Raw genomic sequence first — 11,332 nt, 5'->3', positions numbered from 1 at the left:
CAGTGATCTAAACAATCACCTCTTTAGCCATCTCGAGACACCATACTCCCTTAGTGATAAAGATTTTATTTTTTCTTATGAAAACCCCACAAACAGATCACTGGAATATGTGGTCTCTCACCTCATCTCATTATCTCTAGCCGCTTTATCCTGTTCTACAGGGTCGCAGGCAAGCTGGAGCCTATCCCAGCTGACTACGGGCGAAAGGCGGGGTACACCCTGGACAAGTCGCCAGGTCATCACAGGGCTGACACATAGACACAGACAACCATTCACACTCACATTCACACCTACGGTCAATTTAGAGTCACCAGTTAACCTAACCTAACCTGCATGTCTTTGGACTGTGGGGGAAACCGGAGCACCTGGAGGAAACCCACGCGGACACGGGGAGAACATGCAAACTCTGCACAGAAAGGCCCTCGCCGGCCACGGGGCTCGAACCCAGGACCTTCTTGCTGTGAGGCGACAGTGCTAACCACTACACCACCGTGCCGCCTGGAACAGGAGATATTGAAGGGAAAATTTTTTTCTTTTAACTCTGTTTCTGTTTCTTTCAGAAGCTTGATAAAAAAAATGATATATCTGACTTGATGCTCTCCCTAATAAACCAGGTAATTTGGAATTATGATGTGTTACCATTGTCAGTGATAGAAAAAGATGATTTCTCTCATGTTCATATTTCTTGCAGTGATTTAAGTAGTCTAGTACATTGTTCTACAGTTTCCGGATGGTTCACATTTTCCAGTAGGATCTTTGCTTATTACGTTTAAAGAAAAGTTAAGGCCTGCCTTGATTTGCAAGTGACGTCAAAGCAAAATATAAACCCAGATGTCGGCCATGTTGGTGGATATGCAAATACGGGGTCAAGCGACATTCCTTACAAAACATAGTCACGCATGCGCAACTCTCTTTGTTTTTCCACTGCTTTCAGCATTCTTTTAGCTATGCCGTATCTTTGTGCTGTAGATGGTTGTGGTTACAGTGGTAACAGTACTCGTGACCATGGCACGTTCCGATTTTTTAGAATTCCGTCCGTGATTCGGAAAGAGGGCGAGGAAACTCTAAGGCTTAGTACGGAGAGGAGACATGCACGGCTGAACAACATCGGCAGGGCTGATCTAACAGAGGTTAAAACCAAAACAGCTCGTGATTGCAGTAATCATTTTATCTCCAGTGAGATTCAAAAGCTTCTCAGTAATATCATGGAAGAATTTTGTTTCGTGTTGCTAGAATTTTGCAATAAAATGAGCATTCTTTTGTCGTGGTTCACTCGGTCATTGTTATAATTTTAACATGTGTATTTCCATTTGTTAAGATGTATGGATTGGAGACCGTACCCTTTATGAAGAGACAGGAGGCAAAGTTGGAGGTGGCAGAGTTGAGGATGTTAAGGTTGGACAGGATAAGGAACGAGCACATCAGAGGGACGGCACATGTGGAGAGCTTGGGAATGAAGCTAAGAGAGATGAGACTGAGATGGTACGGGCACATCCTGAGAAGAGATGCAGAGCATGTTGGAAGGAGAATGTTGAGGATGGAGCTGCCAGGCACACGAAAACGAGGAAGGCCAAAGAGGAGATACATGGATGTGGTGAGAGAGGACATGAAAGTGGCAGGTGTGGTAGAGAAGGATGCGGAAGACGGGGAGCAATGGAGACGAAAGATCCGCTGTGGCGACCCCTAATCAGGAGCAGCCAAAAGAAGAAGATGATTACCATTTCACTTCTAGGAGTGCCAGTAAATTTATATGATAGAAGCAATCCAGACTGGGTACCCACTCAGAAAATGTGCTATGTTTCGTCCAAGGTCGGACTTGATTTTTCGCCAGCCCAACCAGATAGAACGCAATATCTGGGTACTTGATGGTCAGTAGAAACGTCTTATCTTCAGAAAAATCTGACTTTTTTAAATAACATGGGTCAAAACCACACATATCTCACTTCTCTTTGTATCGAATCTTCGCTCGAGCGTTCAAATCATGGTAATACTTCAAAAATGCAGCATTGTTTACAGACACGCTTTCAGCGGCTGCCATCCTAGTTACTTTGTACAGTATATCCACCATCATGTCGGACGCTGGGGCGGCACGGTGGTGTAGTGGTTACCGCCGTCGCCTCACAGCAAGAAGGTCCGGGTTCGAGCCCCGTGGCCGGCGAGGGCCTTTCTGTGTGGAGTTTGCATTTTCTCCCCGTGTCTACATGGGTTTCCTCCGGGTGCTCCGGTTTCCCCCACAGTCCAAAGACATGCAGGTTAGGTTAACTGGTGACTCTAAATTGACCGTAGGTGTGAATGTGAGTGTGAATGGTTGTCTGTGTCTATGTGTCAGCCCTGTGATGACCTGGTGACTTGTCCAGGGTGTACCCCGCCTTTCGCCCGTAGTCAGCTGGGATAGGCTCCAGCTTGCCTGCGACCCTGTAGAACAGGATAAAGCGGCTAGAGATAATGAGATGAGATGAGATGAGATGAGATGGCGGACGCTCATGACGCAGCACATTTTGATCACGTGGTCCTCAACGGCTGCTCATGTTTTCTTCTTGCCGACACAGTTTCAAAACTCCATATCCCATAATCCTCCAGTCTAGAAGAAAAAATACCCGGATGATAGCGGCCCTTCTGATTCGACCCTCTTTTAAAATTTTTATTTTGCGAAAATTAAGCACAATGCTAAAAGTCTTCAACTTTTTCTTTTTTAATTAAACACAGAGTAATTCACATATTCAACAAATTGCACCATAAGCGCTCATTAAACAAATCCGAAGCGTGAATCGTTCAAATTATGTCTTGACAACACGGTTACGTCACTACCTCTGTACTCCACTTCCGGGAAGCGAGAAAACAGCGTGAGTAGAGTTTATCAGATGCGTTTGGTGTTTTTCTGACCGCTCCTGCCGGCTTTGCAGCTTTAATTTGAGGTGTTTGTGTGCTTTAACTGCAGTGGAAGGTAAATGTTTTAGAAAGCCAAGACAATTAAATACAATTCAGCTGAGTTAGCTAGCTACCTAGCAGCACGGCTAAGCAGCTACAGGGTTTTAATACAAACAGTCGCCTGTGTTCACTGTGTACGAGAGAAACCCATGGATGTGAAAGGCTCCTGTTAGCTACCGTGCTAACTTTTGTATTCTGGGTTGCTGGTTGCTATAGCAACGTATCTATAAGCTGCTGCTACGTGGTAAAATCATTGGACATACTTGAGGAGTTTCTCGTTTTCAAAAGAATAAGCAGGAAAGTTAGGGAATAAAAGGGCTAGAAACATGTATGAAGAGAACTTTTCTCCTCTCTGAAGCATACAGGCAACAAAACTCTGAGGATTTAGTAAAAGTTAACCAAGGAGGAATATATATATACACTACCGTTCAAAAGTTTGGGGTCACCCAGACAATTTAGTGTTTTCCATGAAAAGTCACACTTTTATTTCCCACCATAAGTTGTAAAATGAATAGAAAATATAGTCGAGACATTTTTCTGGCCATTTTGAGCATTTAATCGACCCCACAAAATAATGTGATGCTCCAGAAACTCAATCTGCTCAAAGGAAGGTCAGTTTTATAGCTTCTCTAAAGAACTCAACTGTTTTCAGCTGTGCTAACATGATTGTACAAGGGTTTTCTAATCATCCATTAGCCTTCTGAGGCAATGAGCAAACACATTGTACCATTAGAACACTGGAGTGAGAGTTGCTGGAAATGGGCCTCTATACACCTATGGAGATATTGCACCAAAAACCACACATTTGCAGCTAGAATAGTCATTTACCACATTAGCAATGTATAGAGTGGATTTCTGATTAGTTTAAAGTGATCTTCATTGAAAAGAACAGTGCTTTTCTTTCAAAAATAAGAACATTTCAGAGTGACCCCAAACTTTTGAAGGGTAGTGTACCGGTACATATATATACAGTGCTGAGCGTAAATGAGTCCATCCACTTTGAAAAGTAGCATTTTAAACAATATCTCAATGAACACAAACAATTTCCAAAATGTTAAGACAAAGTTTAATATAACATCTGTTTAACTTATAATGTGAAAGTAAGGTTAATAATATAAACTTGGATTACACATTTTTTTTCAGTTTTACTCAAATTAGGGTGGTGCAAAAATGAGTACACCCCACAACAAAAACTACTACATCTAGTACTTTGTATGGCCTCCATGATTTTTAATGACAGCACCAAGTCTTCTAGGCATGGAATGAACAAGTTGGCAACATTTTGCAACATCAATCTTTTTCCATTCTTCAACAATGACCTCTTTTAGTGACTGGATGCTGGATGGAGAGCGATGCTCAACTTGTCTCTTCAGAGTTCCCCAAAGAAAATTACACCACAAAGGTGAAGGCTACAAGAAGATCAGCAAAGCTTTACTTATCAGTCAGAATACCGTAGCAACAGTGGTACAAAATTTAAGAAAGCTGGAACTGCGACCATCTCACAGAGACGTCCAGGTCGTCCACGGAAGTTCACACCTCAGCAGGAGCATCTTCTGATGAGAAGGGTTGAAGAAAATCGGCATGCAGGTTCACTGCAGTTATCTAAAGAAGTAGAAAGCCAAACTAGGGTGACTATTTCCCGTGACACAATACGGCGTACACTGCAGAGGAATGGCATGCATGGATGCTGTCCACGAAAGAAGCCTCTCCTAAAGCCCAAGCACAAAAAAGCCCGCCTAGAGTTTGCCAGGGCCCATGCTGACAAAGATGAAGACTACTAGGACTCTATACTCTGGAGTGATGAGACCAAGATAAATGTTTTTGGAACTGATGACTTCAAAACTGCATGACGTCGCAAAGGTGAGGAGTACAAAGAAAAATGCCTGGTGCCTACAGTGAAACATGGTGGTGGCAGTGTCCTTATGTGGCGCTGCGTGAGTGCTGCTGGTGTCGGGGAGCTGCATTTCATTGATGGCATCATGAATTCACAGATGTATTGCTCTATACTGACAGAGAAGATGCGACCATCACTCCGTGCCCTTGGTCGTTGTGCACTTTTCCAACATGACTAAACACACATCTAAGGCCACTGTTGGATTTCTGAAGAAGAACAGGGTGAGAGTGATTCAGTGGCCGAGTACGTCTCCTGATCTGAACCCAATCGAACACCTATGGGGAATTCTGAAGAGACAAATTGAGCATCACTCTCCATCCAGCATCCAGTCACTAAAAGAGGTCATTGCTGAAGAATGGAAAAAGATTGATGTTGCAAAATGTCGCCAACTTGTTCATTCCATGCCTAGAAGACTTGGTGCTGTCATTAAAAATCATGGAGGCCATACAAAGTATTAGATGTAGTAGTTTTTGTTGTGGGGTGTACTCATTTTTGCAACACCCTAATTTGAGTAAAACTGAAAAAATGTGTAATCTAAGTTTATATTATTAACCTTACTTTCACGTTATAAGTTAAACAGATGTTATGTTAAACTTGGCAACATTTTGGAAATTGTGTTCATTGAGATATTGTTTAAAATGTTACTTTTCAAAGGGGGTGCACTCATTTACACTCAGCACTGTGTGTGTGTATATATATATATATATATATATATATATATATATATATATATATATATATATATGGGTCTGTCTCAGAAACTGGGTACTGTTGGGGTACCCCACTAAATATATACAGTCAATAAACTATATGGTTTTGAATGGTGATGCTGGTTTTAATTTGAAATAAAATGATGAAAAAAATAATACAGATAAAACTGAATCTTTGATGTGAATACTCTATTCAGAATTTGGCAAAAATTCTGCTAATTTGTGGAAAAATGGTGGCTTGATCTGGGACATGATAAATGGTTGACTACGTTGCATTCCCTTAAAAAGGTTGTAGTCCACTGAAAAGTCTACAGTTATCACTAATGGCCCTTTTCCACTACCCTTTTTCAGCTCACTTCAGCTCGCTTCAGCTCACTTCAGCCCGACACGGCTCGCGTTTCGACTATCAAAAACTAGCACGACTCAGCTCGTTTCAGCCCTGCTTAGCCCCTAAAACTCACACCGTTTTGGAGTGGGGCTGAAGCGAGCCAAAGCGAGCCGAGTGAGGCTGGGGGTGTGAGCAGACACTCCCCTGTGCACTGATTGGTGAGGAGGAGTGTCCTCACATGCCCACACACGCCCCGCGAGCACGCTGGGATCTGTAAACACTGCAACCCCGGAAGAAGAAGAATTACGAATTACGAGAATTTCTGAAGCCTTATGCGCCTCGCCTCATCTATACGCTCTTGCCAGTATCTGTCCGCGTTGTCGGTGATAACAAGCCACAGCACCAAGACCAGCAACACTAACGACTCCATGTCCTCCATGTTTATTGTTTACTATTCGGGTCGTGAGACTACCGCTTAAAAGGTCACTGATGTCACTGTTTGCACTGCTTAACGACATCACCTGACGTCCACCCACTTTCGCTAACTCCACCCAATGTGTCCACCCACTTCCAGCCAGCACGGTTCAGCGCGGTTGTAGTCGAAATGCAACTCCAACAGCCCTGCTCAGCCCGACTCAGCACGGCACGGCTCAGCCCGACTCAGCCGCGTTTGTAGTGGAAAAGCGGCATAATTGTATTTTAAGTTGTAACTTTATACACCTAAGGATTGGTGCACTCACAGAATAATCATAGCCATAATAAAACATCATGCAAAATATTTGATCACCATCATAACTCCATTTTCCGCAAACCCAAACCCAATACGATCGTGTGTTTTGATCTAAATGGAAAGCCTCAGGGTCAAGGTCACTACCTCACCAAAAGTAGTAACTTAAAATCACTACGCCATATAAACATTTAGTTATAAATCTGCGATTTTGTTTTTTAAAACGAAAGCTGAAAGCTAGGTATAGAATGTTTCTTACAGAATATGTTCCGATGGTAGCTGGTCTTGTATGAATTTCTGAGCTATAAAATGAGTTGTGGTCTGTTTTTTACCGTAGCGTGTTATTTGTGTGCGGGGAAGGACACACATTAACAATTTGCGTGTGTAGAATGGAATTTTCCACTCCAACAGTTAGAAGTTGATTGTGCTTCCATTTGCGGTCTTTCTGTTACGCGGGTGATCTGTTCGGATGTTATCACTGAAAAGGTGAGTTTTGACAGTTTTATTTTGGTTTAGTCTTGCAGTATAAGGCAATAGAATGTTTCTTTTTCATCTTACTTTCATATTTCGTAGTGTTTGCGTATTTTTGGCCACTATTTTTCAACCATGGTCAATTTAGATCGAACTTTTGATCGAATCTACGGCCAGTCATTTTGCCCCCGCCTCGCGCTCTGTCCGGTGCGGTAGTGATGTCCCGTTGCTCGCGCGCCGCAGCAGAGACCCGCGCGACCTTCAGCCGGTACAGTCGCTGTTCTTTTACCACCGCCGTTATTCTCATCTTTCCGGTGTGTTCTTGATTTTTCCATTGTGTCCTATTGTCCTATTTCGCCATATCAAATACCCAAACTGTATCATATTATTCATATTTAAGTGAATAATCAATTCAGTCATCATAACTTGGCATTTTTAACCCAAGCAATCAAAAAGAGGAAATTTATTCAATATTTTCACTCATCTGTGAAGGAGGGGCTTTAATTCTTCATGATGGAGTTATTTTATATGGAAATCAATTTTACAAAAGCATTTGAATTGTAATCAAAAAAATTTCCCACAGTGGAGGCCAGATAAAGCAAGATACTATCTTTATTCTTATTAAACATGACAAAAGAAACATTGAGTGTTCGGTAAATGCAAAAAAAATAGTAAAATTAGAAAATTAATTTTTTGACCATAATGTCCCAAATGAGAGACCAGTTTCTGAGACGGACCCATATATATTTACTTGTATATAAAATAAGTAAATAACCAAGATTTTTAAGTTTCATTAAAGGACCCATGGCATGGTGGTTTGTTGATGCTTTAAACGGGCTCGTGGAGGTTTCCGGATGTTATATCTGCAGCCTTTCTCAAATTGAACCCTCGGCACGTAGATATAGCCTCCTGGGAGAAAGCCCCATGTCAGCCCTTTTCCCAGTGCGTCGTTTTGCTAATGAGAAGCAGGAGGCGGGGAAGGGTAGAGGGTGGGGGCGGGTCTTATCATTATTATTCATGACATGTAAACGTATTACCTCTGATTGGCTAACAGCACTGTGATGCTACCTCCAGTGGGTCAGAACAAGCGGATGTGGGTGTCTTACTATGGCGAGAGAGAAGGAACAAACCGCGAAGGGAAAAATACCGCGCGCTGACGTCATTAAGGTGTGACGCGAGGAAATAAAATAAATTAAACAAATGTTTGGGTTTTTACTGAACAAACAAACAAATAAAATGAACGAGTGACTTAAAAAAAAGAATGTGGGTGTGTTTGTAAAAACTGTTTTGATTGGCTATTATAACAGAGCATGCTGCATGCTTTTTGGTTTTGTAGCGCAGAGTACCTGGCTAACTGCAGGAAGCGGTTAGCTGCACAGCTAATGTAGCCATTGCAAGGCTAACGTGGCACCGATTTTAAAACACGGCAAAACGACTTAACAGTTATACACTTACTTGTTCGGTGTTTGTGGCTGATGCGGCAGGGATGCTTGGTACGGACCCAGGCTTCAGTGACAGTTGATGTGCAAAACCTGCCCTGTACTGTCCCAAGTTGTGGAAACATTCATCAGGAAAATGCTTCCGACAAACATACACCGTCTTAGGTAGACTCGACGGCGTATTATTGGAGTAAATAAAATTAAGCCACTGCGTCTTCAGGGGCTCTCCCGTCGGCAGTAAAAACAGACTCCTTTCTGTGTTGTCACATCCATGTACAGCGCAACTTCCATGTTTGGTGGCAACTTTTGAGCTGGGCGGGCAATCCATACAGTGGGTGGGAATCCAGAGGGGGGGTGTGGGGATCATCTCCCTTGCTGACGTAGGCAAGGGAAGAGTTTATCAACGTGCCGTTTTGACGCGCCATTCTCAAATGTTGGGGATAGTTTGGTTTACACATTATGAAATTTCTAGCCACTGGGGTGACTTAAGAAGGTCAGAGGAACTCATTTTAACGTTAAAAAACCTCAGAAAGTGAAAATTTCATGCCATGGGACCTTTAAGTAAATAAACTTAATTTTTTTTAGTAAGTGTTAACAAGTAACGTTATCTTACATTTATGGTGACATTTCCTATTGTTCTTATTATTCAGTGTCTAAACTGTTTTTTTTTAATGTTAGTCACCATGAAATCAAAATGTTTTAGATCTTTTTGTAAGAATGTATGTTAAAAAAAACACAAGTTGTCTTCTGCATCTTTAATTTATAGTTTATCATGTCTGAGAAACTGAATTTTTCAATGACTTGTTCTGTATTCATCCAGTTTGCATCCAATCAGAAGCTTTCTAGAACACATGTCCCGCCTTTATCCGGTTTCCTAAGGCCCTGGTCACACTACAGCTCATAATGGGTTTGAGAATACTTGACGACCAAAAACTGGTCACATCGCTACCAATCATGCAATCCATGGCAAATGTTCTCCGAGCTTTGCACCTTTTTTTCTTTTGTGTGTCTCTCTCTGCTTTGTGAGTGGCCAAAAGCCTGGTGAAAAAATTCAATGCTGCATTGAAATTTAGTGCCGATGTTTGTTTTTATTGGCAAACTAAGCCGCGAATACTCGCAGATGGGTTTGGGAATACTTCCTGAAGCTCAGAGAGCCTTCGCATAGCCTCTTGAAATATATCTGTCTCGAATCTATGTCCCCGATGCTCATGGGAGCCTCATCAATACAGCAGCAAGGCACAGCCTAACCTTTGCCGAGACTTGCACTACGTTCAGACTGCAACCTGAAACGACCCATATCCGATTTGTTGTGAAATCCGATTTTTTTGTTAGACCGTTCACATTACCAATTATATGAGACTTGTATGCGATCTCCAATATGAACGGAAAACGACCCAAAAGTGTCCCGCATGCGCAAATTGACGCGTAATAAGCACATCTACGTAATACGTAAACAAAAAAAAGCGTCGTCCACCATTGTTGTTTTCCACCAAAGAGGCGGGATTAGCCAACGCAGAATAGTGACGTTTGTCTCTTGTTGATGACGTGTAGGTCGCATGAATGCGACCTGTCCGGTCAGACTGCAGTCACATGTGAAAATAACGGATATGCATCGGAATTAGGACCACATATCCAAGCGGCCTGGGTCACATGTGAAAAAAATCGGATCTGTGTCGTTCAGATTGTCAATAACAAATCGGATACAGGTCACATATGGGCAAAAAAATCGGATATGGGTCGTTTCAGGTTGCAGTCTGAACTAGGGCTGAACGATCTATCGTTTTCGACCGAAAATCGCGATCTCAGACAACACGATTTTGGGATCATCAAAGCCGCTGTTTTTCTCAGTGCTCCTAAACTACTGACCCATGTTTTGTTTCGTCAATAAATTGTCCTCATTTTTTACACTACAGACAAAAAAATTACGTTCAAGAAAGCCTTGTGGCACTCAGTGTGAAAGAATTTTGTGAATATCTCCTTCCGTTTTCGTGTAACTCCCCGTTGTTTGGAGGGAGCACTGTGAGGAAAAAGTGCGCTTTCTCTGTGTCTGAGCGCGGGGTGGGGAAGGGGCTGCTCGCTCTCTCACACACACAGGAGGGAGGGGCCCTGCAATAGCGACTGCTACAGCCACTGCATCACTCTTATTTCCCACAGGGGAATTGTTGGCTCTAGTTATAATTTATAATGCTTATGTACATTCTTTTACAAAAGTGCAATATTTTGATGCTGCTGAGCCATTGATCAACCTTTTTTTATGTCTGATATGTTGTAGATGGGAAAAGTAAAAGAAGCAAAAGTTTACTTAAGAAAGATGGCTCTCTTTTTTTATTTTAAGTTATTATAACTTGTTCCTCAGGCACTCAATGTTAATAAACAGGCCTACATTTGAAATCTGTTGACCTCAGTTTTCATTCTTGCATTAGCTTTATGGAATTCATTGTATTAATTAATTTGCACTGAAACTTGATTTAAAGAAAAAAATCGTGGTTGAAATCGAAATCGCAATATCTGCCAGAAAAATCGCAATTCAATTTTTTTTCTTAAAATCATTCAGCCCTAGTCTGAACGTAGTGATTCGTGCATTTACATTCAGGGATCCTTCGGGGCACGTTGTGGATGCTTTTGGAACCCAGTCATTATGGGAAACACCTGATGCTGATTTGAGCACAATCAGCCCACGCATATAAGGACGTTGTTTTCACAGAGACTTTGTGCAGTATTCTGTCAGGTATGTGGGAGTAGACGGATCTAAAGCCCACTTTACACGGGGACGGTCTGAAACAAAAATGCAAAAGTCCGTTTTCGTTCTCAGTTTTTTCCGCGTCTACACGACCT

General features: G+C 42.2%; 1 protein-coding gene across 3 annotated transcripts in view; it reads left to right on the top strand.

Moving 5' to 3' along the window:
• The first annotated feature begins 2,805 nt into the window (after window positions 1–2,805).
• Window positions 2,806–11,332, top strand: part of efl1 (elongation factor like GTPase 1) — a 343,260-nt gene continuing 334,733 nt past the window's right edge. For 2 of the 3 annotated variants that reach the window (XM_060941123.1, XM_060941121.1), the window contains exon 1: window positions 2,853–2,944. The gene's annotated coding sequence lies outside the window, so the exon portion shown is untranslated. The other variant, XM_060941122.1, reaches the window with a different exon arrangement.

This window comes from Neoarius graeffei, chromosome 15 (assembly GCF_027579695.1).
Source record: "Neoarius graeffei isolate fNeoGra1 chromosome 15, fNeoGra1.pri, whole genome shotgun sequence".
Classification (NCBI taxonomy): Eukaryota; Metazoa; Chordata; class Actinopteri; order Siluriformes; family Ariidae; genus Neoarius; species Neoarius graeffei.
Note: the sequence above shows the minus strand (reverse complement) of the source record. Positions and strands in the feature narration are given on the sequence as shown.